This window comes from Cydia splendana, chromosome 13, assembly GCF_910591565.1.
Source record: "Cydia splendana chromosome 13, ilCydSple1.2, whole genome shotgun sequence".
In the NCBI taxonomy this organism is placed as follows: Eukaryota; Metazoa; Arthropoda; class Insecta; order Lepidoptera; family Tortricidae; genus Cydia; species Cydia splendana.
Genome location: NC_085972.1, coordinates 7,607,289 through 7,633,874, shown reverse-complemented (window position 1 = coordinate 7,633,874; position 26,586 = coordinate 7,607,289). Strand labels below are relative to the sequence as shown.

The 26,586-nt window shown below is 37.5% G+C and overlaps 1 long non-coding RNA gene across 1 annotated transcript in view; it reads left to right on the top strand.

Moving 5' to 3' along the window:
* Positions 1–1,300: 1,300 nt before the first annotated feature.
* The window catches only part of LOC134796436 (uncharacterized), a 266,691-nt gene continuing 241,405 nt past the window's right edge, over positions 1,301–26,586 (top strand). The window contains exon 1 of the long non-coding RNA XR_010144935.1: positions 1,301–1,372. This is a non-coding gene — a long non-coding RNA (uncharacterized LOC134796436). The remainder of the gene's footprint in view (positions 1,373–26,586) is intronic.

Sequence of the window (26,586 nt, the reverse complement as noted above, 5' to 3'; positions counted from 1 at the left end):
TCTTAATAGTAATTGTTAGTTATTACAGTAAATAAAAGATATTAAAGTTCCTGAGTCTTTTCCTTCTTGAAGCTCGCCGTCTTACACATATAAGACGTCACACCGATACGATACTGATCTGATAGTGTCAAAAGTGACGTTTCTTCAAATAAAAGCGTCACTTTTGACACTGACAGATCCGATCCATGACTTATCTTTATCAAATTTTTGACGTATCTTAAAGTTCAAATCAGGCTGTATGTCATTTTAATATCGCTTACTTACCCGATAGAAATAGGGTTTTATACTGTATTTAAAATAAATTATTTTACACTATGCATGAAATAAAGCACCAGATAATTATTAGAAAAACACAGATGAGCGTTTTCCAAAAAAAAAGTACATTTCATTCATGTCGTCAAATTGTTGACTTCTTGGGTTAATTTTACTCAGAATCATTTGTACATTCACGCCTCATACATGATAAAATATGTCCCAAAATGTTGTATGAAAAAATATTTTTCCAGTGCGTCACGTTCATACAAATAAAAAAACTTTTCATACAAAAATGTGACGATCTGGAAAGGAAATCTTGGGACACATCTTTTCATGTATGAGGCGTGAATGTACAAATGATTCTGAGTAAAATGAGCCCAAGAAGTCAATATTTTGAAGACATGAATGAAATGTACATTTTTTTTGGAATACGATCAGATAGGAGTTTTAAACACAAGTTCTATTTAATAAATCGGATAGAAAAAATAAAGTAGGTGAGTTGACCGTGACGTCACGATGTAATGTTTCTGATTGAAAAAGTAACTGAGGGGCTACCGCGAAAACCGATATTCGCAAATTGCGGGGATCTTTCTCTTTTACTCCAAGGAAGGCGTAATAAGAGTGACAGAGAAAAATGCCCGCAATTTGCGAACTTCGATTTTCGCGGTTATAGCCCTGCTTTGACTAGTAGGAAAATACCCTATTCTCATGCTTAGGTACTTATGAGGAGTTGTGTCTAATGCTGAAAAATAGAATAGGTATATACCTACTAAAGCAACCGTTACATAAAGGACGTTTCATCCAAGCCCAAATCCTCCAGTTTTTAAGGAACGATAAGGTAAACAAAGTCCCGCGCCAGGCTTTTAAACACTCAGGTATAATAACAATAACAATATGTAGTTAAGCCACAACTCCGCTGAGCCAAGTGCTCCCGCGTTTGCAGTTTACTCACTTAGAGCTCCAATCCTGAAGGCTTGCTCTTAAGAGACCGTACACAATTTAATCGCTACCACAGAATAAATAATAGTACTAGGTACAGGGGCCGAACGGATGTACTTTTAGCTACCTGTAGCAAAGCGACGAAATCGCGGAGTGAGCCACGCCTGTCGCTACGTATGTAAAATCGCTAATAATCAAAATGAACATATTATATGCATGTAGTAGCAGATTGGTTAGTTAAAAAAGGACTGAAAATAAAAAGAGTATTAAGGACGACTCACGCTAGACCGGGCCGTGCCCGGGCCGAGGCGTTCGACATGTCATTTTCTATGACGGCTGATCGGTGATCACGTGGTGCTTTCCATAGAAAACGAAGTTCCGGAAGGTCCGGCCAGGCCACGGCCCGGTCTAACGTGAGCCATCCTTTACTCGTACTTAGTCTTTAGACGACTAGTTTTCCTACATAGTTGCATAATATATGATATAATTAATCTTAAAGTTAAAGGATATGTGGAACTATAAGCAGGACTAGGGAAAATACTTAATGTTATTTTCCGTTCAGAGCAAGAATAGCAAAAGCCGTTAATGAATGAATGATAAAGATGGAAAACTGCCTAAGTAAAACTTTTTAGTCCTTCTTGTTTCAATACTTTGTTCTTTATACTTATCCCACTAGTTAACCTAAGGGTGTCTGGAAAAGGTCGCTTAAAGTGATAAGACAACAAGCAGTTGTTGCTACATTTATTTACATTGTAGATCGGTTTCCATTTTTTAGGGTTCCGTACCCAAAGGGTAAAACTTTTTGACCGAAGTTAAGAGCCAACAGGAGTGGTCATTCCTCCATACAAACGTAGTCCTCGTTTTCCTCCGTGGTTTTTGAAGCTAGGGCAATGATTTTTTCAACACAGATTAATATTGTCAATATCTGTGTCGGACCGTTTTGCTTTTTTTGATATTTTTGTTTTTTAAGGCGCTAGAGCCCTTCAAAAACGGCCAAAATGGCCTAATAGACTATGCCGCAATGAGAGGCGTGGTATTCAAAACTGATATCAATTAGCCAAAAAAGCAAAACGGTCCGACACAGATAATTTCATAATCATTTAGATTTCCAAATTTGGTTACGATTGGTTAAGTTTTGGGGGAGGAAAAAGAGGACTACGAAACCTCGATTTTTGTCATTTTTACGCAGGATTTTTCGCCTCAGCTGCAGTTGTCCCTATCGCACTAATTTTAGGGGCGGAGTCAAGTTTCTAAATACGTACACAGCCAGAAAAGTGATGGGCAATAGTCGACATTTAATGTCGATAATCTAGTGATGTAAGAAGTTATCGATAAACCGTCTTGTGTGAAAATATCTAGATCCTAAGATACAAGGGGTTTTGGGTTGAGAGTAGGGAACACATTTTTGTAGTTATGATATACATACAATCTATTATGAACTTTTTGATTCTAATATTTCAAATTAGAAATCAAAATCAAAAATATTTTATTGCATGGTTAAAATGGGTTAACAAAATTTTTAGGTACCTACAGGCACGCTTCGTAATTGTCGAGCAATTTAGGGTCCTAGCTGAATTGGTTGTTCCATACTTACTCGTGCTCTATGGAATGTCCAATTTAGCTAGAACCCTAAATGGCTCAACAATCACGGGGCGTGACAGTACAAATGATTCATGTTCTGTATATCCTGCCCTACAATGGCGTTAATATTTGGTTGTCATGTCTATACTTCGTTTTTAAGCATTATTGAAAAAAAAAATAGTAAATACTAATATTAACCACTAAGTACATAACTATTACAAAAAAAGCTAAATAATTATACGATTGCATGCTTAAAAAAGACACGTCACCTTCACTCTAATGCTAAACAAACGAAGAATAAGAACTAACAGCGATAAGACCGCCTGTTGCTACCTTTATCTACATTGTAAATCGGTTTTAGGGTTCCGTACCCAAAGGGTAAAACACGGGACCCTATTACTAAGATTCCGCTGTCCGTCCGTCCGTCTGTCACCAGGCTGTATCTCACGAACCGTGATAGCTAGACAGTTGAAATTTTCACAGATGCTTTATTTCTGTTGCCGCTATAACAACAAATACTAAAAACAGGATAAAATAAAAATTTTAGTGGGGCCTCCCATACAACAAACGTGATTTTTGACCGAAGTTAAGCAACGTCGGGCGGGGTCAGTACTTGGATGGGTGACCGTTTTTATAAATAATGGTACGGAACCCTTCGTGTGCGAGTCCGACTTGCACTTCGCCGGTTTTTTTTAAATTTGTTTTTATGTTGGTGGTGTAATAAAGAATATTTTAGAGTCAGACCAAGAAAAGTCTACAGCAATTTTGATAGCACACGCAGTGCAAGTGTTATTTATATGTCATAATTTCATAGAAGCGACGTTTGAAATAATACTTGCACTGCGTGTTCTATCAAAATCGCTATAGATTTTTCTTGGCCTAACTCTACTTTAAATTACAAAGTAAGGCCTAAATTATAAAATAAGGCCCATCAATGTTTTTTTTTTGTGTTTATTAAACTTGATATTTTGTCTATAGTATTAGCGGACATGGCCTCAAAATTTAAACCCGCTTAAGAATCGGGCCTTATTTCGTGCATTATATACAATACTACCCATTTTTGTGTAGTCATTATTTATACTATAGAAGCATTGTTTGAGTAGCCAATTATTTAAACAGTATTTTTTTAAAGGGCAACGGTGGCAATATTTTAAGGTCTGGATAATAAGATACAGATCTTAATAAGGATTAATCAATGTAAGTGAATGTTACCATGACTACCAAACAAACAAATGTGATAGAATTTGCCAGCTGGCATTGTAACATTCAGACAGTTACCTATGTACCTAATCTGAAATATGAATAAATTAGTAATATTTTAAACAGGAAAGTAAACCGAATTTTGGCCTTTTGCTGGACACAATCACAATAGTAATTTGTTTTACAAGAGGGCAAAGTTTATCGCCACCGGTTGATGCATTTGCAGCACCAATGGTAGAAAATGCAAGCTCATCATCAACTGCATAATCGACGTTTGATATGACTATTGAATCCGAGCTTTTTGATCGTGAATCATGATTAAACAAAATTTTAGAAGGTCGCAGAATAGTGGATTTAAAATATTTATTTTCTGTGATCTCAAATATCAGGCACGATCATACAAATTGTACATTTGCTGATCTTGCCTTTGTCATTGAAAGACGTAAGGGTTTACACAGAGAATATATATTTAAGTGTAATATGTGCAAAAAAAAGGAAACGATACACTCTGAAGACCCAAAAAGAAAATGTTAGTAAATACTGCTCCTCCCCATGGTTACTTGGTTCCTTATTCAACCTACCTGAAATTAAACGAGTAGGTTAGTAAATTATATCATTTTACATTATAAAGTTAAATGTTTAGGTATCTCAATCACTTACTCACTGGTGGACATGGACGTAAAATTTTTGCCCATCTACTTATACTATCTTATAAAAAATGGAATTTTGAAAGTTAGCACGCTTAAAGTTCGTTTTTTTTGCATTAAGGTAACAGATTTTGACATGTCTTATTAAAAATTACCATTGAAAAATAAGTCATAGCAAATATGTTAGAATTATAAATCATATTAATCATATTAATGAGCAAGAGCACCCTAAACCGGCGAGCGTGTATGAGGAATGTTATGAATGTGAAGGAAGCGAAAGTGGTATGTCAGGATCGTAGCAAGTGGAAATCCGTGGTCTCTGCCTACCCCTCCGGGAAATAGGCGTGATTGTATGTATGTATGTATGTATGTATGTATTAATCATATACTTTTTTATATTCTTTTGCTTTCATAAGTAATATAAACAAATTTTTGAAAGCGTTTTTCAATAATTATTAATAAAAAGACACGTCATGATTGTTTACCTTCTTTCTAATGCTAAAAAATAACGAACTATAATAACCGGGCCTTATTTGGTACAGAACCTTGATTTGATAGGTACATCGGATATTCTGGGCCCCTGAGTTTGTTACGTAAAGGACAAAATGGTGACATGTGGTTAGAGCTGATACTGTTAAACTAGTGGTTCTGTGCGCTAAGTATAAAAAATAAGCTTCAGCGAACTCATTAAGCCTAGAAAAAACCCTACACCCTAAGTACTGCCACTTAAGTCAGTCTTGAGTCTTTGAATCAATTTCCGTAGTAGTACTACTACTACTAAGGTACTAGGAGGTAATAAGGCCTATAGTAGGTATAATAAGGCCTACCTGAAAAATAATGTTCTTACAACAGTGTAACCGTGTTAGTTATTTGAGTAACATATATGTAAAGTGATACAATTAAAAGCTAACAGCAAACCAGTACATAAATTATATCTTATGTACTTCTTATGAATTACACTCTTATAAAGGTTTCGGCTAATTACGCTTAATTACTTGAATAAAGGTAGATGAATTGCGTGCGGTCCAATAGGTAACCACAACTCACGGAGTCCAAAACAATAAGCTGATCAGCAAAGTCAAGTAAACAAAGCCAAGACACAGTAGTAGAAAGATTATCGAGTTCCGTAAACGTAAGCCGGGTCAAAAAATTCAATCGCAACACAGTAAGTAATAAGTGAACGCCTCGTGGCAGTAACGCACGAAAAATAACATTGCAAATTGTCGGCAATGAGGCGCGCGCGGGTGCAAGCGTACGCATCTGTGTGCGTGCATTACACACACAAATACAGTCTCTCACGCCCCGTCAGAGCGACGGGTATATTCAGCTTGAAATCTCAAAATTGACTTTTAGCTCAGCTCCCGTTTCGTCTTAAGCAACGTCGGGCGGGGTCAGTACTTGGATGGGTGACCGTTTTTTTTGCCGTTTTTTGCATTATGGTACGGAACCCTTCTTGCGCGAGTCCGACTCGCACTTGCCCGGTTTTTTTTGTTGTGCAATAAAAAGTAAAGACTTTTTTACTGTGAACCTCCATAAGCTAATAACAAACCAGTTAATTATTGTAAAATAGCATAAAAAACGAGTAAAACATTAACTGTTAAAGCAAAATATGTCGATAACGTTAGACCAAGAAAAGTCTACAACGATTATGATAGCATGAGTGTTTTTTATACGTCATAATTTCATAGAAGTTTGACGTTTAAATAGCACTTGCACAGCGTGTGCTATCAAAACCGTCGCGGACTTGTCTTGGCCTAACTCAACCGGCCTCTTAAGTTAGAATGGTGACGCTTGACCACTTTGTAAGACAAGTTAAGTACGTGCCGCTTCTCAGATATTCGCCTAACTTATATAGACTCAGAAACAAGAGTACGACGAAGGTTATAGTTATAACTGTTTCAGGCTATACGAAACACTTTCGGTCTGATGCAAGTTTATTAGCAAAGAGAATAGATAGTATAGAGGGGTCCTGTCATCATAAATTTTGTAGTCACAGTAAATTTACTGCTATCTATCGACACACGACTAAAACTCAAAATGAAAACGTATAAAATTATCAAATAATGTATATATATATATATATATATATATATATATATATATATATATATATGGATAAATTATTTTATTATTTTTATATCATTTTGACCCATGTTCATTCACTGATATCTATGTGTTAAATATGAAACGGTGTCGTCACGCCATCTAGCCGAGCGTAGGCTAAAGGTGTGTGCGTCATCTATCCGTGAATGACTTTTTCTTGATTTCCAAGGCACGTTTTTTCCTTAGACTTTATTCATCTTACTATTAGCAAAGAATTAGTTTTCTCCCTTCAACGGTCTAGGCTCTATACGTTGTATTAAATGCTGAGATCGAAGTGCTTATAGACTTAGCGATGTATACCGTCTTAAAAAGCATTCTAAAATAGCAAGGTAATAGTGGTAGAAACAAATGGTGTAGTTTTATCAATCCAAATAAAAACCTTATTAGAATGAAAAATAAGATTCTAAAATCTGACGTCTTTAAACTTGAAAATCCTGTTATCCAAAAATAAACCTAGCTACTCTTGGGTATCTCTAATACGACAGTGGCAGTGGCAGTGACAGTGACAGTGGTAGTATAACGGCAGTAATATAAACAAAAGAGTCTCGAGACTCTCGAGTTTAAGTGTGACTTGAATAATACAAAATAACTATTCCAGCAAATGGTCTGAGAAAGCTATCGAGTTTTAAGCATTCGCAACTTTCGACGATTAAAGGCTTAGTGGCTCACGCTATCTTCTTGCTAAATACTCGAGCGCATTTTGGGCACGTCAAAGCACATAAAATCACAGGATCACCCAGAAATACGTTGAACTTAAAAAAAAACCCTAAATGGGTAGATACCTACATTTGAAGTTAGTACCTACCTATAATAACCGAACTGGACCAAAGGCACCAAATTATATTAAAACGAATTTGAATTGGAAAGGGTGATTCGAGAAGTAAATATCCACGTGTAATTAAATGGAACTGACGGATGCCCTCTTTTGTGAAACAATTGCAAATACGACAGAAATTACGAAGAATTTCAATTATAAGCACAAAATTGTTGTAGTCTTGTCTTGTTACAACTTGTGCTTGCCTGGCAATATTCAAATGTCTATTAATAAAACAACATACAAATAAACAGGAAATTAAACTTCCAAAACACTCGTTAATTTCTATTTGTATTGGTTAGGCAGGAGATGAATGTTTCAATTCAATTACAGGACAAGGGATGATTTTAAACGTAAAATGCACATAATGTTACTCACTGTACCATCGCTCAGACTGTTAACTGGTAAGGTAAAACTTATTACAGCCATATAAGGTCCACTGATGGACGGTCAAGAGTGTTGCTGTTTGTGTTAACCACATTTTTGAGCTTGACGGTTCATACGAAGTTATAGGGCTTTTTACTCCAACGGTTAGGTATTTACATTAATTTCGTATACAGTATCCGACCACATTTTTCCACAAGGCTGGCCAGTTTTGAATAAAGAACGAAATTACCTCGCAGCCGCGGTTTTAGAAGTATTTCCAGACTAATAGAATATTTACGAACCGCAGTATTGTGTTGTGATTGAAAAGGGCTCGGCTTTGTTCAGCGACGGTGGCGTGTCACGCTACGACGCCAGGCCGACGTTGGCGTCAGTCGGCAGACAATCACTGTCTGTTTGTTTTCAATAAAACTTCCATCTGTCAGGCGCAGAAACTTAGACATACAATCCTGACTTGGCAATGTAACCCTTCCTCCTCGCGTCATAAGGATTTTTGAGTGGTATACGTAAGTAAGCAGACCCGTGTCGCTCAGGGTGCTTGTCACGAATAACAAAGATGCCGACGTGGCATACTTCGGCCTTAGAGCCTCAATACACGTGCAATAAGAGTCGAGGATTTGAACGTGAACGACATCTGTATGATCAATTGTATTGTATTTTCTATTGACATTTAAACACAAAGAGAAGAGGAAAGCTGAAATAATGGAAGGTGATCGAGCATATCTTGAGGAGTAGAGTGCAATTTATTATGAATTCAGTGCAAATTATTCAGGTATGTGTACAAATAGATAAAATTGTAGTATTTTGTTGAAGGAGGTTAGTAGACGTATTCTATAATTAAAGTTATTTTTGTATTTTATCCCAAAAATAGGCACTGTAGCATAAGGAAATTCAATCTTATCTCTGATGCGTTACGGTAGCAGATTCCGCTGGCCCGTTGACTGACGCCGTCGCCTTTTTGTTTTATGCGATAAACGCATGTGTTCAACGATTCGTTTATCGCAAAACAACCGCACGCTTTCAATGTAACTATCGCGCTCTCCAGATTCGCGCGCCTAGCGTCCGTTACACCCCTGCGGCGGGGTGACGCCAGCCCAAGCCACAGGAGTTGTTTGCTGTAATGATTAGCCAAGCCTGAACCCATCATCTGTGTACCGACTCGTGGGATCCTCAACTTAACTGGTCTGCGCTCTGAAAAGGGAATGTCACACGTTTTCACAACACTAAAATAAAATTAGGTAATTATAATTAATTTTCAAATTTGCTATCCACTTGTAATTTATTCGGCTCCAACTGATAATAGTTATTTGTTTTACAAGGGGGCAAAGTTGTTGTTTAACCGCTCGTGCTAATATTGATACCCAAGCAAGCGAAAGATTCCAAAATTGAACCACGAGCGTAGCGAGTGGTTCGGAAATGGAATCTTGAGCGTTGCGAGGGTTTCAAAGCACGAGGGTTAAACAAAATTTGCCCCCGAGTGAAACACAAAATTTTTCACCACACCAACCCGAAGCAAATATTAAATGTAAAATATCAAACAAAATCAAACCAAATCAAATCCAAATTAATGTTATTAAATATTTATCATCCAAAATCATCATTTAAAAGTCAATTCTACCAGCAAACATAAGAAAACAACTCAAAATTTGCATTTGATTACTTTGCCTCACATGTGAATAAAATGCAACTTTGCTATCAGTTTTTGAAGTGCAAAGTAAGGCTTTCCGAGCTGGTGTGGTGAAAAATAACAAATGTACCTTGGCATCTTATGAAGATAAAACATATTTTCTTACAAAGGTCATCGAAGCGTAAACTTTAGGAACTTGAAGAAAATATTATTATTTAAGAAATGTTCGTTTCGCACCTTTTTTAGGGTTCCGTACCTCAAAAGGAAAAACGGAACCCTTATAGGATCACTCGTGCGTCTGTCTGTCCGTCTGTCCGTCTGTCACAGCCTATTTGCTCCAAAACTACTGGACCGATTAAGTTGAAATTTGGTACACATATGCAAGTCTGTGACCCAAAGACGAACACGTAATGAAAACAAAAGAATTTTGAACATAGGGGGCACTTTTTGGGGGGAAATGAGAAAATTTAAAAACAAAGTTTTGCAAACCATATCGTGTTATATATTAAACGAAAGGGCTTATTTTGACGATCTCAAATAATTTTTTTTTATAATTTTACATGGAATAGTTTAGAAGTAATTTAAGAAAATAGGCAAAAAATGACCATCCCCCCCCCTTAACTCCGATACTACTGGGTCTAAAATTTTGAAATAAATACACAAAATAGTTCTTCATCTCTAGATGACAGGAAAACCTATTAGAAATCTACAGTCAAGCGTGAGTCGGACTTAAGGAAAAAAACGCGGTTGGGCTGTTTTAGGGACACAGCCGTAATGTTTTACGTAAAACGTGGTGTGGACAGCCATTGCGAAGGCCGAAGGCCGACCTACGCTTATGGCCGAAGGCCCGAAGCGCAGAGGCTTTTAAAAACGCGCGGCCGAAGGCCGAGTTGCGGGAGGTTAGTGCTCAAACACAGAACAAAATTAGTACCTACTTCAAGCGTCTGAAACTCATCATCATTAACTTAAGAGATATTCTCTTATTGTCGGTGGTGTATGTTCCAGCTTTCCCTATCACTTGCGCCAGCTTTTTGACTTTTTGATACGACACGACCCCTAGTTTTTCTTTCACTTGTTCTAAAAAGCTGCGTCTAGGTTTTCCTCTACTCCGCTTGCATCCTATCCGCCCCTCCAGGATTAGTTTTAAAGAAGTGGTCGTGTCGTATTAAGTGTCCAATCATTTGAAACTACAGGCCTAAATTTTGGAAAAAAACACGAAATATTAACACACTTTACCTGTTGATTACTGGAAAATCTATAAAAAGTCTGCAGTCAAGCGTGAGTCGGACTTAAGATTAAAAATAGCGGGTAGGCTGTATCAGGGCCACGACCGCAATTGTTTACGTGAAACGTGGTGTGGATAGCTAGTGCGAAGGTCGAAGGCCAAGCTCTGCGTGGGGCCAAAAGGCCTGAAGCATCCGAGAGAGGTGCGCCTCCACGCTAGGTCGAAGGATGAGCTGTAGGAGGGTAGTCAAACATAGAACAAATAATGGGGTTGGCCGGTGGAAGTTTTTAGCAGATGGCGCCATCATAGCTTGCCCCGTCAATCCCTAGAATTGTGTCAAATTTTTGTTTTTTTAATACCCTGGATGCCAGCTCTTTAAGCCAAATCTCATAGAAAAAGGGGCAAGCTATGATGGCGCCATCTAGGCAAACCTTTGACAGTTGCCAACCCCATTGGTTTAAGTAGCTAAATGAGAAGACCAAACTGTCGTGTCAGACGTATATCTGTTATCTTGAAATAACAGAGATACGCTTAACCAACGCAAAAAGAATATAGGCACTATGTTTAACATAATACTTGAACAAAATTTTGGTTAAAATTCAACAAATTTACTAAAGTTATTGCGTAACTAACTATCCTCTGACAGCTCAGTTAAAAAACATGGAAATGCCTGGCCGTGCCCCTAGCCAGCGGTGTGTTGTATTAAGTAAGTTGAATGTAAGAACTTGGCTTTGCTCGCTCGTTCGAAAAATGAGTGCAGTACGGTACCCTTGGGACGCGAGTTCGACTCGCACTTGACCGGATTTTTTATTAATGTGCGGCGAGGTGTAGAAATAGAACTATTAAAATATATTATTAACTTTATTTCACACTTTATCCTCGTTTGTATATGCACACACGGCACATGCTTTTGTTTGCCATCAAAGTATTGTTTTTATGAGTATGTATCGTATTAAAATACCGAAAATTGTATTGGAATACGCAAGTGAAAACATTGAAGAACGTTAATTTAGTATTCTGTGCGAGATTTACCACTTCAACGGTAAAATGTTACCTCCATTAATACTTTTAATAAACAAAAACGCCGAGAAAAGCTGAAACACGGCTTGGGGATGGTGTAATTACTCAACGCCGAAAAGGGAACTTAATCTACTCCATTAAAGGCTCGGTTGTTTTACAAGGCGGAAACACGCCTTTTTTCATTAGGTCGGCCGGTTCTATGTTATTGCCACAGTGGATGGTCATTTTTAGTGTTATGTATCCAAAGGTTCCCATTAGATCCTTAAGGTGCCCACTGATTAACATTCCGCCGGACGGTATCGGCCTGTCAGTTAAAACAAAATTTTGACAGTTCCGAACAACTGACAGGCCGATACCGTCCGGCGGACTGTTAATCAGTGGGCACCTTTATAAATATTTGTAATCCGGAGGTCGCAGGTGCAAACACCGGCTCGTACCAATGAGTTCTTCGGTACTTATGTCCCGGTTTTCGGTGAAGGAAAACATCGTGAGGAAACCGGACTAATCCCAATAAGGCCTATTTTACCCTCTGGGTTGGAAGGTCAGATGGCAGTCGCTTTCGTAAAAACTAGTGCCAACGCCAATTCTTGGGATTAGTTGCCAAGCGGACCCCAGGCTCCCATGAGCCGTGGCAAAACGCCGGGACAATGCGAGGAAGATGATGAAATATTTGTAAGACTATTAGCTATACGAGTAGTTTCCGAGTGATAAGGAGTGAGATCGCCTTAAACAATGCATATAAGATGTCACAACGACACGATACCGATTTGTCGTATCGTTGAGCCGTGTGTTAGTGTAGGTAGGTACAGTCGCCATCAGATATATCGGAGCGGCCAAGGTGTTCACAATATCTGAACACGCGCTCTAAAGCCTTGACAATAGAGGCGTGTTCAGATATTTGTGAGCACCTTGGCCGCTCCGATATATCTGACGGCGACTGTACAGTATTACAACCGAAATCTGTTGCCTGCGTCATGAATATATTCGCGTTTATGGGGGCGATGTTGTTTGTGCCGCCAAACAGATCCCATGCCGCGTAAACTCCATAATATTCTCTAAGGGCCACTTGCACCATTCACTAACCCGGGGTTAACCGATTAAACCTGGAGTTACCATGGTTACCAGTACAATTTGACACTGGGTTAACGGTTTAACCGCTTAACCTCGAGTTAGTGGAATGGTGCAAGTGGCCCTAAGTATAACAAACGTCGCGTCGACACAGCGTAGCGACGTGTACACAAACACGCAGTTTCAGAATCTGCTATATTTATTTATGTATTCGAACTTTATAAACAAAAAAAAACAAAAAAAAACAAATGGTTGATGGCATTCTCTATACTAGTCAATCATATAGAGCTAAACAGAGACGTACCTACATATGAAAATGGTGGAAGAAAAAAATAAGAACATTTTAATTTGGAACTATTGCAAACAGCTGAAAAACATAATAAACTACGTATACAATACACAAATAAATGTAAATATACATATGTATTATTAATACTACTATGTACCTACATATTTCTTACAACCTTATTATGTAACATAAATCATGATGAATACTAGGTACTCAAAACTTGCTCAGGGTTTGTCTTAAATAACAAAGAAGTAATAAGAATATCAAACAATATTTTCTGTAATGCGGTGTTGTACTACAGCCTATATCTGGCCCCCTCTATGTGTTCCACAGTTTATAGGGCTCATTTATGTTTCCGCAAAACGGCTCGGGTCCCATGCTATTAGGCAGACTTTCATATATTATTTAGTTTAAGGAACATGAACACAGTGTAGCAATGAGCACAGATTCACATAATATTCTGTGATATGTGGTTATCGCCGTAATCTGTGGGCTGCGGCATAGATTCGTTTGTTTATATGTAGCGAACATTCTTATGTTTGAAAAACTGCCCTATAGTATTAGGATTATGACTACAGCGTAGCGGCATCTAAATACTGCTACAGTAATAGGGAATATTAGGCAAAGCTCTGCGTAGGTGGCATTACGTGGCGATGTGCTAGTGATAGCACATACAGTAAACAAGCCTCATTGACATCATCACCTAGGTCAATCACATGGCCTACCGTGAAACACGACAATCGAAAATTCGGTGCCTCCCTATCACTCTTGCTGATTCGATCGATAGAGAGGCAGATAAAGAATTCGATTTTCGCGTTTCGCGGTAGACCACCTGTAAACAAACCGCCTTGGTGCATCAATGTCATAGTGAAAACTTGTCAAAAAACTGTTTAAGGCCTAGTATGTATTAATTATGGTTTACTAAACAAATTAGTGCTGCACTCTGGCGGCAGAACATTGCAGTAATACTCCCTATTGTTAAAGTTTTGTAGTGGTCCTTTATGTACTTATAAGTCAGTTAAAGTCATTCAATCAGCGGGGAAACGCAACGGGAATAATGGGGACCCAAAGGTCCCCAGGTACGATCCTGGACGGGTTATTTTAGATTTAATTATATAATATTGATGGATGAAATTGTATTTTATTGTTTTAGAATTAATTGCTTATTTATTTCTTAGTTTTTAGGTATGTATTTATTAGTCGGTTAAATATATAGAGTCACACTAAATAAATAATAATTAAATACATACTTTGGGAACAATCTACACAGATAGACTTAACCTCAAACTAGGCAAAGCTTGTATTATGGAGCATCCCATGAAATTGTCTACCTTTTGTCTCGTACAAACGCTCATTTTCTGAAGATTCGCAGGTATAAGTTTCCTTTTCTATAACAAATGATCAAAAATATGCACAGAAAAATAATCGCCTGCTTTAAATGCCGAAAACAAAGTAGCAACAAAGGAAATAAAATGCGTTTGTACGGGACAGCCCGCGGAATGCTCCTATGGGTACTATATAGTACTAGGGTATGGGTACGGAAAAATGTGGCCACCATTTGGCTTTAAGTTGATAAAGCGAAAAATAAGCAAAATAAAACTATGTGACAAAGACCAAAAGTTGGGGAATCAGTAGGAATGAGTAGGATTAAGTTTTATTTGTTAAATTTTATTTATGTTGCTTTGCACTAATATTAAATTTAAGTATGTACCTACCTAACTTGTTACTAACATAATATGGGACTTGTCGTGAAACAAATGTTATTCATTCATTCATAACAATAATAGTAATATACTTATTTAATATTTATACATAAATTAATTGGTTTCTAAGAATACCTACACAATTCGCCCAATGAGGGCGCCACTAGACGGTCGATGCAGTCCATATGCAGTCTTAATATCTGACGTACTTTCAGTCATAACAAATTGACTGAAACTGAACATCTGTTTCCTACCTAATCTAGCTTACTTGCCTATTTATATAAAATATTTGTATTCCATAGCGTAGGAATGTTTGCTCTCGCCGCTACATTTATTAAGGGAAAAAGGAAAACATCTGAATACGAGTATGATGTGATGTGGCTATGTTTTGAATTTCGCCAGTCACGTAGAATACTCTACAACTCTACAGGATCATTAGGAAACAAAACTCAACATAAGCAAATCATAAAATAAAATGAGTTTAACGAATTATATCGCGTATAATGAATAAAATAATCGAAACTTTTAGAAGATATTCATTAAAAATAGGGAGGAATACGCATACAATAAGCACGATAACATCTAGAATGCACTAGGTAAATATGTATTTTTTTTTACTAAATTAAAAATATACTCAGAGATGTCAAGGGTTTCCAAGCGTCTAGATCGATCAACACGATCATTTAAATCATAGTACCTAAAATCAACCCTGTCATTAAAATCATGGTACCGTCACCTGCAATAATATGTTACTCTTCGAAGGCCGCAAAAATATCTGACACGATCTTATTTGTAGAGCATTAAGAGTGTGTCACATTTTTTTGCGGCCTTCGAAGAGTAACATATTATTGCAGGTGACTGTCAGTACCTAAAATCTACATATTGCATATAGTTAGGCACACTGCAAAATTATTACGATGACGGACTGTCGTTGCAATTTAATTATCGTGCTTACGGAGCCACGTCATTGACGTATGCGGGCATAATGACGGAGCTGAGGTTAATAGGGATGTGTATTTTATGGAAATATTCCTTGTTCATAGAAATATTGATTTTTTATAAGTACATTAATGTTAAAGTTTTGTTTATCTGTCTATTCAGCCAGTATCCCCTACTATTGTCGCAGTGCTGAACACTGTCCTGCATTACTGCAAGAAGTGTCAAAAAGGTAACTTTATGAAGAAATTTATATTAAATTTGACGTTTCCTGCAGTATGTAGTCGACTGCAGCAGTTTTGCATCGCGACATTACTGTCGACTGCATTACTGCCGGAAATGTAAAATCGAAGTTGCTGCCCGAACTTTAGACATATGCGGCAGTAATATTGCGCTACAGCAATACAGCAGTAACGCTGGTGAAGTTTGAATTCGAACGGTACCTTAAATTTCAAGCAATATAAGTGACTATTTTATTTATAGAACTCTATTTTACTATATCAATCTCCTATGCTCTGTGCTATCATAGTCTGTTTTTCATCTGCCGTTCTTCTCAGTACCTTAATATAATCTAATCATCGTCTACATGCAGATCTTGTTGACGATTTAAGACATTATTCAGTAATGTGTTTTGTTCCTGTCTTCTCGCCAAGTCGCTGGCCCAATATTACAGGTTTCTATGTTTCACTTTTATCGAACTGAAATTTGAACATTGTCATAGTGACATTAAGTCGAATTTCAACTATCTTGAAAATATAACATAGAACTCTGTAATATTGCGCCAGCGAAGTGTCTTTGCCACTTCCACTTAAACTGCATTAAACCAACCCGCAACCTCCTGCCAACGTTTGCTACTTTAAGCTCGACACTTACAGGCCGGATCCCCAACTCTCACCTGCTACTGTTTAAGGTTCATATTGAATTTAGAACCTCGAAAGTAATATGTATTTTGTAATATTAATTTTAATAATGATTACTTAAAACACACATTTTATAATAAACAGAAAAAAAGTACCTATAATAATTATTAATATTTTGGAAGAACATTTGTTAAGGAATGTTTCCAGGGAATACCAGAGAATAGGTCCATGGAAAATATTCACGGAAATATTAATATTCTTGGCCATCACTAGGCCGAGAATGACACCGGGGAAGTAATGACAAGCCGACATGTCTGAATTTCCCTGGACGCACATACCACGGAACATTCGCATATTACTCTCTGCACCGTGTTGTGTAAAAGCATTGTAAAATGCTAGTGCTTTTGTTTTAAATGTCTTTTGTCACGAGTATGGAGGGTAGAGGTAAGGAGATCTTTAAAGGGAGAATTATTATTTTGCAAAAGTGTCCAGCTGTCAGCTATAAATAATAATTCCAAATCGCTCCAGAGTAGCGCTAGAGTAGCTAAGAACGTAGGCGTTATTGACGGAATGAAGTGCGCTGTCAATGGTTTGAATTTGTTTATCAAATATTCTAGGTATTGTGGTGCCACATATTTAAGGGTTTTTGACGGAGACTTTTTGAAACATGGACATATGTAGTAATCCTTACCTCTATACCTTCCATAGTCACGAGTACACCCTTGGTGAGTGTGATTAGTTGAATAAACTATTTATAAGTAAAAATTTTGTTTCAATTTTGATGTGACCCACTTGCACTGTCAGTTTTGTAAACCACGCACGCACGCAACTCATGCTAGACCGTCAGAAGTTTCCTTATATGCATTCAAATAAAGCATACCTACGCTTGTGCTTGTAGTAGCGACCAGTGAACTATATTTTCCTTCGGTATTTCAATGATACCATTGAGACTGATTCTGTTTTATCAATTTGAAATTGTTTTCAAACTATTTTGATACTACCTTGGCTTGAGTCGCGCGTTATCAGGCTTTTCACTCGCATTTTTAAGTGCAAGCGAAAGGCCTTATATTAGACGAGACGCCTGATTGCATTTCCTCAGGGCTGCTATTTAACTGATCACCAGATTTAGTAAAATTTAATACAAAAAAAATATATTTTAACACCCTAAAATAATGAATGATCACCAAAATTATAACACCATTTTAATGTGAAATGATTACCAATTTTATTTCATTTTACTGTCCTTTTAAAGGAAATGACACCAAACTAATCATTATTAACCCAAAAATTGTAAATGATTACCAAATTTCAAACCCCATTTTAATGTGAAATGATAACCAAATTTTTACATCTTGCTATCCTATTAAAGAAAATGACACAAAAATAATCATTGTAAACCCAAAAATAGTAAATGACCACCAAAATTATAACCAATTTTTAAATCTTGCTATCCTATTAAAGCAAATTACTCCAAAATAATCATTGTAAACCCAAAAATAGTTTATGACTACCAAAATTGTAACCACATTTTTATTAAAAATGTGTAAATATTTAATATAATACTATTCAATTAATTAATCCACTTCGTCACCTTTTTCCAGTAGCATTTTATTTCTGTAACAGTCGCAGTTCTAACCTAACCTAACCCACTTTTCTAGTAGCATTTCGTTTCTGTAAGGGTCGCAGTTCAAACCTAATCTAACCCACTTTTCTAGTAGCATTTCTTTTCTGCAAGGGTCGCAATTCAAACCTAACCTAACCCACTTTTCTAGTAGCATTTCGTTTCTGTATGGGTCGCAGTTCAAACCTAACCTAACCCACTTTTCTAGTAGCATTTCTTTCTGTAAGGGTCGCAGTTCAAACCTAACCCAACCCACTTTTTAGTAGCATTCCTTTTCTGTAAGGGTCGCAGTTCAAACCTAACCTAACCTACTTTTCTAGTAGCATTTATTTTCTGTATGGGTCGAGTTCAAACCTAACCTAACCCACTTTTCCAGTAGCATTTCTTTTCTGTACGGGTCGCAGTTCAAACCTAACCTAACCCATTTTTCTAGTAGCATTTGGTTTCTGTAAGGGTCGCAATTCAAATCTAACCTAACCCACTTTTCTGATAGCATTTCTTTTCTGTAAGGGTCGCAGTTCAAACCTAACCTAACCTACTTTTCTAGAAGCATTTATTTTCTGTATGGGTCGTAGTTCAAACCTAACCTAACCCACTATTCCAGTAGCATTTCTTTTCTGTAAGGGTCGCAGTCCAAACCTAACCTAACCGACTTTTCCAGTAGCATTACTTTTCTGTAAGGGTCGCAGTTCAAACCTAACCTAACCCATTTTTCTAGTAGCATTTGGTTTCTGTAAGGGTCGCAGTTCAAACCTAACCTAACCCACTTTTCTAATAGCATTTCGTTTCTTTATGGGTCGCAGTTCAAACCTAACCTAACCCACATTTCTAGTAGCATTTCGTTTCTGTAGGGTCGCAGTTGAAACCTAACCTAACCCACTTTTCTAGTAGCATTTCGGTTCAGTGAGGATCGCAGTTCTAACCTAACCTAACCCACTTTTATAGTAGCATTTCGTTTCTGTAAAGGTCGCAGTTCAAACCTAACCTAACCTACTTTTATAGTACCATTTCGTTTCTGTAAGCGTCGCAGTGCTAACCTAACCTAACCCACTTAACTGATAGCAGTTTAACTTACTTTTCTAGTAGCAGGTAGTAGTAGGTAGGTATGCGGTGCGGGGTACGGGGGGTTGAGCGGGAGGGGCTAGTAATTTTGGCATCAGTTTACGTTTTATTTTTTTTGTTTAGTTGAACATCTAGCGACCTTCACCAAGGAGGAGTTTTGGCCGAAGGGTGTCAAGTTCCGGCGGTTCCGTGGCCGGCTCCCTGACACTGCGGGGTTGCGAACTGCATCGCAGCCATAATTGTGTTTTTAGTTTTAAGATATATTTTGTAATAATATGTATGCTAGTTTTAAGGTATTTATCTATGGGCCAATAGTTGCCTGAAAATAAATGTTTTCATTCATTCATTCATTTATTTGGTAATATGTATACCTTTTTTGGTAATCATAGTAGTTTATTTAGGTGAAAATATCGCATTAATTTGGTCTTCAAGATTTGGTGATCATTAATGATTTTTGGTGGTCATTCAATATATTTGGTATTTGAATACAATTTGAAGGGCAGTCGTAATTAAAACGGTGTTACTTTTGTATTTTTAGGCCTTATTTTTTTGGTGTTCATTAATTTTTTTTGGTAAGCATGTTTTTTTTATTTAGGGTACCAAAGTATTTTTTGGTGGTCATTATATTTGTAGCCTTTCCTCAGCATCGATTAGTGTAGTCAAGGTCGTATGAAAATAACATTAAAACCTTATCCAACTTAATTAAAATCATATATATTTTAAGATTAAGACTATTGATGCAACGAATAGTATTTTTACGAATACGAATAACATTTTTCATATGTACCCCGACTTGTACATACCAATGAGTTTTTTTAAACTTATACATATACGAAATATCGTTTGATATTCAGCAGTTGCTGTACTATGTTTTATACCAGAAGTTGGCAATCTAAACCTACCGGATTATACGCTCGAGTAGATAGCTACTATTAGCTGAGTTATGTACTAAAGACATAATTAGTTAGGCGTGTCTCGGTTGCCAAACGCTTGATTACCTACAGATCTCCTGAGATACACAATATCCCATACCTAGTTCTAAGCCAACAACCCAAATTGACATGTAAAGTTCACTGAAGTCTAACTAACTAATTATGCTAGTTAGTACTGACACAGGATGGCTAAACAATGTGGGACGTTTTCGGCCACGGGATAAAGGCGGGGTAATCCTGTGGTCGGCGTTGGTCAAGGTCTGGGCATGGGAAGGGTTTTGCAAGCATTTTGTATTTCAATATTACCATACTTAATTAAATGCTTAAGCTGTTTCATTGTAACTCTTTCTTTACAGAGACTTTTAACGGATAAGTTAACGTTATTTTTTCTTCAAAGAACTAAATGGTTAAAAAAAATAACAGTCAGTACATATATTTATTTACAACAAGGCCCATATTAGAAATACCTTAGACTATCAGTCAAGTTTATACATTTCATAAACTTGACACTAAACACTATTAAGGCGACAGAACGGCGTGGCTACTTTTAATCGTTAATATATTGATGTTAAGCATTTTTTGTAAAAGTATAGTTAGGTATAATAGATATTCCAATCGTGGCAAAAAAGTGTCTGTAACTATTTATTTATCATAAAAAGAAAGAAACAGCGAGAAAAAGAAAGCCAAAAACTAACAAATATGTCCTCCTTTTTATTCCCCAAACAGTACATTTATTACGGCGAAGTTGGTTTCGCAAGTAAACGCATATTTCACGATACGACACGAGATAAAGTATAATTTATAGGCCCTATCCGGTAATAAAAAAAAGTCATTTGGATATAATATATAACCCTTTTTCTTGTGGCCGTATTATACAATACAAGACAAGAGAGGGAAATTTAATATTATATACATGTAGATATACAGTTAGCATCAAATAGATAGTCATGGCCAAAGTGGCCAAATATATCGGTACACATCCTTATTTCTATAGTAACAAAGGTGTTTTACGCTATATTTGTCCACTTTGGCCGTCTGTACCAAAACGGTAACAGGCGGCCCGATTCGAACTAAGATACGTCAATAATGAGATCTAGAAACGATATGGATCAGATATGTCAGTGTTTAATGTGACGTTTCTTCAAACAAAAACATCACTTTTGACACTGACACATCTAATCCATATCGTTTCTAGATCTATTAATTGACGTATATTAAAGTTCGAATCGGGCCGAGGCAAGTAGACGGCTCGCCTGTTGGTAAATTGATACCGCAGATATGGAACGCTTGCCACGTGCTCTAGCCTCTAACGGTATCTTGACTCTGTATTATAACTCATAGGTACCTCGATGTACATGAATGGTATATTGTACTCAGATACAATTGTTTACAATGTTGACTAGCAGTTATATCACAACCAATACAGATGTAATGCATACGTATAATTATTTTCCTTCGTATTTTCACGGACATGTACGAACGTGTCTTGCTATTTCAGTCAGTCTCAGTACAAAAAGTACTGAGGTTGATTGAAGTAGCATGACAAATTATGCACTACATCTGTACAGCAGTGAATCGTTTCAGTTTTGATAATACACACCTAGACACCTAGAGCCAACACAAACTTCGTCATTTTGTTATCATTCGCGTGTACTTTCACTAGGACTTGTCCGTACATGTATTGGCACGAACGGGACGCACGGGGGAATAGAAAGTAAATGATCATTTAGATATCATTTTGACATCAAAATGTAAGTTTAAATATGCCTCTTCTCCTCTCCTCCTCCATTTGTATCATTTACCTACAGTTGATTCAGTTCTAAAAATATCTCTCGAAGTATGGCGGCTGAAAATGTTTAATATTTTAAGCCCGGAAAACTTAATTTCAGTGGCTACGTAAATTATTCACTTACAGTGAGTACTATCTTTTAAAGCTTGAAAGCCCTCTCATAAAAAAGGTTTAAAAAACTGAAATAAAATATAATTATGTAGCTGTTAAAGTAATATTTCAATCAGATGGAGCAAGCAAAATTTCATGAAAATATAAATAAAAAATATTTGTTAGAGCACCTAAATAACCCGCTAAAGAAAACGGCAAATGGTATAGCGACATACGGGCCCATGTCAGTCATGTCAGATATGTCAGTGTCCAATGTGACGTTTCTTCAAACAAAAACGTCACTTTTGACACTGACACATCTAATCCATATCGTTTCTAGATCTATTAATTGACGTATCTTAAAGTTCGAATAGGGCAGATACCCGTATGTTCTTTCGCTAAGGATTTTCATTTCCGTCAGCATTGCCCCGCCGTATAACTGTCGACTGTGGCAGTTACAATGACATGATGGCACTGTAAAGTGTTCAAAGATCAGGCCATAAACGTTACGTTCCGGTTGCAAATCTTCACTGCAGTCGTAAACGGAATGTAACCTGAAAACGCCACGTCCATATCCGGCAATCTTATACCAACTTGCATTGAGTTCCTACGGGTATTTGTTTTAATGAGCCTTTATGTAAAGTCGCCGGTACAGTCAGAATAATTAAGCAGGTACTCTATATTCCGCGACGGTTGACTATACTGTTCCTTGCATGGGAATAGTCCCAATCGTGGTCATTTATTTTCATAGCTTGCGCGAGCGCTGGAGTGGTTTTACAATTTGTTAAAGTTTTTATATTGTTGTAATACCATCCTAACATGATTAGCAGTGTAGTATATCTTAAACACTAATAATTAAGTGCGAAAAAGATGCGTAAAAACAACTCAAAATATATTTTGCGCGATCGAGCGAATTGGAAAATTCTTGACAGATTTTAAAATCAGAATAATATATCTTTCCGAGCTAGGTGAGTTTTCGGGTGACTCTATAATGATATACGCAATTAGTATTATATTAGTACGGGTAGCAGTTTTTGCGTACAAGCAAAGAGGCATGAAGCCAGGAAATTCAAACTTATTTATTTCGATTACGTCACAGAATAAATAATAGTACTACCCTAATAATAGTACAGAAAGGAAACTTCCTACAAAACCGAAGTTTGGCAGCGGTTCAGGGACGAATCATGCTGTCCCTTTCTAATATATGGCACTATCCCTTTCGGTTATTTAGGGTTGTCAAAATTGAAGCCATTATCTTATCCGTGGTCGTGCACGTAAAGGGACGTCAAGTTGTGTCAACCCTAATAATTGCTCGGAGCAATGCTGAGCCCAGCGGAGCCGAGTTTGGCCGAAGTCAGGAGTTTCGCACCACTGATTACGTCTTCAGCAGCATACGAGTACCAGAACAGCGACACCAGGGTTCCAGCAATGGAAACAGGTGATCCTTCAATATATTTTTTCATCACACTTGCTCGAAAAAGATCTTATTTCATGCAGGTGTACTGAAGGACAAAGGCCTATATTGTTCCCGCGGGAGTTATAGATTCTGAAAAAAAAGCTATAACTCACGAGTGAGTTATGGCTTTTTTTAAAATTATGTCACTAATTTATACGAAAAAAAAGTAGTTTTTAATGAGTTTTACATTGAAAATACTGACGTTTATAATTTTTATGTTATGTGTATGTTTAAAAATATTTAATTTGATTAATTTAATAGCCGTTTAAATTATTTTTAACCGACTTCAATTTCATAGAAGGAGGAGGTTCTGTATTCAGTTGTGGCTATCTTTTTTCTTTTTTTTTCTATGTACGTTCACCGATTACTCCGACGTCCGTAGTCCGATTTGAGTAATTATTTTTTTGATTGAAAGGAGCTACTTCCAAGTTGGTCCCATATTAATTTGGTTCTGTTCTGATGGTGGGATCCATGAGTAATTGAGGGAACTCCTCAATTTTTAAAGGTACATGCATGGTGATTTGGGTGTTTTCTTAAGCAACTCGAGCATTTTCTCCCGAAAACCACCAATTTGATGAAGTAGACCTGATGATGATGATAATGATGATGATTTATAATGTAGTATGTTCAGCGATTACTCCGGCACCTGTGATCCGATTTGAGTAATTCTTTTTTTGTTTGGAAGAAGTTACCTCCAAGGTGTTTCCGTATTATTTTTGGTTCTGGTCTGATGATGGAATCCATGAGGAATTGAGGGAACTCCTCAATTTTTAAAGGCACGTGTAAAGTGATTTCGGTGTTTTCTAAAGTAACTCGAGCATTTGCTTCCGAAAACCACCAATTGGATGTAGTGCAACTGTAGCCTTACCATGAGTTTGTCACTACCCCCGATCAGTAGCCTTACCACGAGTTTGACATTGACATATTCGCTAATGTCTTTGTAACTTACTTTTTATGCATCTCGCTCGCACTAATATGCCAGTACGAGCGAGATGCATAGAAAGTAAGTTACACACACGCTAGCGAATATATCAATGTCAAAATCGTGGTAAGCTGGTAAGGCTACTGACCGGGGATTAGTGTGGCTACCACCAGTTTGGCACTGACATAAACGCTATCGAGAACGTAACTTACTTTCTACGCATTTCGCTCGTACTCGCATATTAGTGCGAAAGAGATGTATAGAAAGTAAATTACGTAGACGTTACCGTATAATGTAAGTTTTGACACTGTCAGTGACTCATGGTACGGGTACAGGGTTAGGAGTTAAGGGGTCGGGGAATGGCGGCTGAAGGGTTGCTGGTTCATGGTCGAGGGGTTCCTGGATCAGGGGTTGATGCGCTGTGAGGTTGAGTGATCGGGGGGTTGAGGGAGGGAGGGATTGGGGGAGGGGAGGATGGATTTAGTGTGTAGTGACACTTTAACTCCCTCCAGCCTGCGGCTGTCGGGTGTTATAGACCTCGTTTACAAAATCTCGCTTACCGAGGACGTTGCACAATGTACTATTGTAACGTTGGCTTATAAAATTGTGATCTCGAATGTACATCTTTTAAAGGCTTTCCTGCTCAGGTACCGTGAGCAGCATGCAATAGATCAACAAGATTTGTGACGTTATGGAGACCCAGCAAGCCGATTCGGATGATATAATTTGTTAAGGTTTAGAACTTGTTACGATACGACCTTGACACAACTCTAGGCACCAATCAGCATGCCTGAGCGTTAAGGTCGTATCAAATCAAGATCAAAACCTTAACAAATCTTGAAATCAGAATAGGTCTCAAGTTAGACCTATTTATTCAGCAATTGTCGTCTTCCGGTTGGTATAATAATTAGAGATGTAACGGATAGTTGTTTTGCCGGATACCGGATACCGCACCAATTGTACCAATTGTAGATGTCTGTTTGGCCCTATGGTTGACTGGTAGAGAATGCCATTTGGCATTAAGTCCGCCATTTGCACATTTTTAGGGTTCCGTACCCAAAGGGTAAAACGGGACCCTATTACTAAGACTTCGCTGTCCGTCCGTCCGTCCGTCCGTCTGTCACCCGGCTGTATCTCACGAACCGTGATAGCTAGACAGTTGAAATTTTCACAGATGATGTATTTCTGTTGCCGCTATAACAACAAATACTAAAAACAGAATAAAATAAAGATTTAAATGGGGCTCCCATACAACAAACGTGATTTTTGACCAAAGTTAAGCAACGTCGGGAGTGGTCAGTACTTGGATGGGTGACCGATTTTTTTTTTGCTTTTTTTTTTGTTTTTTTTTTATATGGTACGGAACCCTTCGTGCGCGCGTCCGACTCGCACTTGCCCGATTTTTTTGTATATACTTTGTGCAATAAAGTTTAAATAAATAAATAAATACCGGATATTCGGCCTGACCATCTGCCGAATATTCGGTATCCGGCCGCCGAATATTCGGTCGGTGGATCAATACCTACATTTCGGTTTTTCAGGTACGCATTATGCAGGTTACCTGTTTCGTAGTGAACGTTCCGAACGTTCGCACGGATTCATTTCTATAGGTTCGAAATGAGTACGCGTTCAAGTGACCGGAATCTTTAAATTGTTTTAAAATAATAAACGAGTACGATTATAACCGTGACTGTTTCTTACTCCAATTTTGTTTACTCCGAAATCAAGCAATGTTACTATCCGGTATCCGGCCGAATGTTAAAATAATGGCCGGATAGGCCGGATACCGGATAGTAACCGAATATCCGGTGCATCTCTAATAATAATTATGATGTTGTATGTTGTCCTCTGTTACCTACGCATGTGACACATTTAAAACATCATAACGCAATGGCGTGGAAATTGCTTATGAAAACATCGGGTCTTTACCGTATTTTCAGAAAATAAACAGTTGGTCCTCGTTTTACAATAGTGGCGAACCACAATCTGTACCACAATATTAAATATCTCCTGTGAATACCTCTTTACAATGGCATTTACATAATGTTCACCTTTACCGCAGC